At 28.6% G+C, this 4,595-nt stretch overlaps 1 protein-coding gene across 1 annotated transcript in view; it reads left to right on the forward strand.

Moving 5' to 3' along the window:
• Window positions 1-4,595, forward strand: part of LOC117169936 (cell surface glycoprotein MUC18-like) — a 397,122-nt gene that overhangs the window by 205,321 nt on the left and 187,206 nt on the right. The window lies entirely within an intron of this gene.

Raw genomic sequence — 4,595 nt, forward strand, 5'->3', positions numbered from 1 at the left:
CATATATTTGAGAATCTCTGAAATACTGTCAAATTGTTCATTAAAAAAAGGCAATTTTTGGATTTTCCATTATCTTGAATGCTGTCAAAATTTGCATTTTTGATTTTTCAAGAAAATTAAAAAAATTGTTATGATAATCTTGTAGGGCATAAAAAATCTAACTTTTTTTCATATCGTCTGTTATTTGGCTTGAAAGTTTCATTTTCGCCTCTTCTTTAGAATTTTGTAAATGCTATTCAGGGGGTCTCAAAACGTGGACATTTGACAAAAACTGGGAGGTAGCGGAAAATTTTACACAAATCTAATACCTTCTCTGATTAGAATGTAAAAGAAACCATTAATAAAAATATTTTTGCTCTACTTTCGCTGAAAAAATCTTATCTATTTACTTTTTCTTAGCTTGTATCGCGTATCAAAAAATTTACTTTTTCTATTTTTAATGGTTTTTTTATGAATAAAACAAGAGCTACGAGTCCTACAAAAACATGATTAATAACCAATTTGTAAAAATTTTTTGCTGCAAATGTTTGCCTTATCATTTTTTTCCTATCTTGCATAGTTTGACATTAAAATGCAATTTTTTATTTTTCATTATTTTTTGTGGGGTCAAAATGTCAATTTTCAGTTCTTCGAAAAAAGCTCACAGACATACAGACAGAAAGACAGACAGACAAACAGATATACAAGCGGACACATTTGTGAAAACATGTTTTTCGGATTCAGGGGGTCTGAAAACGTAGAACTTTTGACAAAAACTGGGGGGAAGGGTCAAATTTTACAAGAATCTAATACCTTCTCTGATGAGAATGTAAAAATGATTTATTTTTCATTAATAATTTCTTAATAGTTCTGCTTTTGGCTTTAGTCGTAAAAAATAGCATTAAAAAATTAAACTTAAATTTTTTGAAACCCCACATACGAGAAGAAAAAGAAGTTAAAAAACAAAAGTTGTTACAAGAATGTACCCACACAGCGGACAGATTTTTTTTACTGTTAATGAAGTTTTCATGATTAAAGCCAAAACTACGCATCATATCAAAAAGTGATTTATAACAAATTTTTAGGTCTTTTTTAAATGCACAATTTTTGTCTGATCATCTTTTACCGTATTTTGCATAGTTTATCCGAAAACTGTCATTTTTTGATTTTTTATTACTTTGTATGCAAAAGCAACATTATTCTTCGCTTGACATTTTTCATATTGTGCGTTATTTGGCTTAAAATGTTCATTTTCGTGAGTTTTTTTTTTAATTTTGTAAATGCTATAACTCTGTTAATTTTTAGTTTCATGAAAAAAGTAATGAGAATAAATTGTTCGAATTTTTGAATACTATCAATAACCTTACAGAGAATTTTTGAATTTTGAAAAAAGTGGTCTCGAAAATATTCAGAATGTGCTCACTTTTTAAAGTTTTATCCAAAATGACTGGCTAACGAACTTGACCTTTAGTTTAGGGTACTAAACGAGCGTACCAAAGGTGCGATGAACACCGCAAGAGCCTCTGCACGGTTTGTTTGCAATTGTCAACTTTTTATATTACTGTAATTTATAAATTTATTACAGAATACATGGTTTCGCATGGAAAAATGGGAATATTTCTTTCACAGCCTCCTACATTCACACCTAAAAAAATGCATGAGTTCATGCTTGAAAACTAAGGATTTCAATTTTGTAAAAATGTTTTCTTGAAAGGCACACTCTTCCCCTTTAATTTCCTTTTCGGCCTTCTCTATTTCATTCATTTGTCTCTGAGTTATGAATTATGAAAGAAAACTATTTGTTGCACGAGTTTATATGTTTCTTGTTAATTATATAATTAATATTTTCTAAAAAACTAGATTGCAAAATTGTGCCGTAATGTAGAAGGCCCAAACATGAGCCATGAATTTATTCAGATTTTTAACAACACGTTTTTGATTTTTTTAAAGCGTGAGGTCGAATCCACCCCCATCCCCTAAGCTTACGTGGTGCAAAAAAGCCCTACACTTAACGGGTCAATGAATATTAGAGAATTACATAGTACTCTAGTTCAGTTTAGAACTTCCTAAAATGCTTAAAAACATTTCAGATTAATGCAGAAAATTCCAGAAGGTTCGTAAACATTTTCAAATTTTCCAAAAATACAAAAGTATTAAAAAAATTCTTGTAAATTCTAGAAAATTATAAAATATTCTAAATCATTGCAAAACAATCTTAAATATACGTATGCTACACAATTCTAGGCAAGATACTACAAAATTTAAGAATATTCAAGAAAAGTTGACTGATATTTAATAACATTCACGAGAATTTATCATTTTTTCAGAAAATTATACAAACTTCCAAAACATCTCATAATTATCTATAACATTCTATAACATACTATATCTTATTTACTTTGAAGTTTTGAACATATTTTTACTACAATCAATACATTGTTTGCAAGGGAAATGGGGCAGACCAGTTATTTTGTCATGCTACGGTTTATATTTTCGATCACTTGGTTAATATATACATCCGTTAAAATTACGCACGTTTTATTTCATAATATTCTAGAATTGCTGAATAGTATTAAAAATTTCGGAACTATCGGAAATTCCAGAAATTTGTGTAACATTCCAGAATGTTACGGAAAAAATCGAAAACGGTTCACAATTATTTAGAGTATTCTAGGAAAGTCCAAAGCATTCCGGAAGACTTAAAAATTAGAGAATATTCGATGAAAACACATGATTTAGAATATTGCAGGATTCTAAATTAATCCATTAAAGTTTGAAGTGTTCCTTGCAATACTTGCCTTATTCTACATTATCCTATTAAACTTTGAAATGTTTTATTTACCGTAACCTGTATCATAATTTACTGAAAGAATTGGCCAGTAAATAAAAAATGTACAAGCTATTCAAAGTAAAAACTTTATATAATTTTCCTAGTGGTTCCGTTCATTTTCTACTAGAAAAAAATATTCCACAATGCTTCTCTTTTAATAAAATTCATATGGATTTTAGTGTTTTAACATTAATTTTGAATGAACGCTGAAATTCGGAGCTAATCCTAATGATACAGAGCTTACTTTATTTCTTGAAAGAATGGTCACAATCGTGTTCAATCGTCAGTTTTAGTGAGACTTTACTGATTGTCATTGAACTTTTATTAATTTTAATTCAAAAAGTAATAATTTCAAGGCAGTTTGAGACGCAGTTTTGCATCATTAAGTCACCCTAAATAAAAATATTTAGGTATTTCCAACGATTTCAAAAAATGTTCAAGAGGTTTAAAAATTTGAAAAAATTTCCAAAAATCTGAATGATTTTAAAGAATTCAAACAAAAATTTGTGCGGTTTTAAAGAATTTCCTAGAATTTCGGAAGATTTAGAAGGGTTGTATAGGACCTATAAGGTTTTATGATATTAAAGAAAAATCGGAGAGATTTTAGAAAGATTTTAACGAGTTTAATAAGATTTTCGAGTATTTGAATAATTTTAAAGGATTCCAAAAGCTTTCCAGGTATGTCAATAATATATTCGAGAAGTTAAGAAATATCATAAGATTTCTTGGAATTTTACGTGTTTTCTAAGAGATTTTATTGGATTGTAACCGATTGCGAAAATGCGAAGTGATTCTATAATATTTCACGAAGAATTTTATAAGAGTTAAGGAAGTACCCTCGGTACGTAGGAAGTCAGTTGAGAGAACGCTTCGATTTGTTATTGACTCTAACGGTCACGGTTATAAGTTTGGCAACGTCACATGTTAACACGCGTGTTATTAGAAATTCGCGCATAAATGAGAGCACATGAAATAGATGCGACATTGCCATACCTTCAGTTTACTGACGTCAATCATACATTTACGGTATAAATATTTATTTTTCTTTTCTAATAGGCTCTGAATGATACTTTTCGAAGCAGATATAAATTTCGGATAACATTCTATATATGTCAAAATTATGTTAAAATTTTTTCATTTTTCAATCTTCTTATACACTAAAAAAGTACGTCTTCTCATAAGGCCACATGTTATTTATAATAACTGATTTCTCGACTATGAAGATCTGAAAGGTTTCAAAATTTTAACCAGAGTTTCAGTGCATTTTAATACAACTGTCCGCCAATGATCAAATGATTCTCATTTGTAATTCTATTACCGAGAATACTCGCTTAAGGAAGAATAGGATTTTCAAGATTTAAAGGATTTTTAATTTTTTTAATTTAAAAGAATAAATTTTTAATTTATATTAAAATAGTCATAAATCATTGATGACTATAGCATCAACAAAAAATAGAATTGCTTGTTTTTACATAGTGGAATTTAAAAACTGGAAACCTTTAAAACTGATTGCGTTCAAATTTAATGCCCGTAAAAATTTAATAATTCTAAAAAGAAGCAACTGAAAAGTAAGAATCTTCAAAACAAATATTTGCGAACTTCAGTTGTTAAAGCTAAATAACATTATATGTTGACGGCCTTAAACACTGATGTATTTTAGAATTGCGTATTTTAAACTACAATATCAAATTACGAGGGTAGTTCAATAAGTCCTTAGAATGAAGTATAAAAACAATTTTTTTTGGGTAAATTTTTTTTTATTTTTCAACATAATCTCCTTGGAGCT

The sequence above is a fragment of the Belonocnema kinseyi genome, chromosome 3 (assembly GCF_010883055.1).
Source record: "Belonocnema kinseyi isolate 2016_QV_RU_SX_M_011 chromosome 3, B_treatae_v1, whole genome shotgun sequence".
Taxonomy (NCBI): Eukaryota; Metazoa; Arthropoda; class Insecta; order Hymenoptera; family Cynipidae; genus Belonocnema; species Belonocnema kinseyi.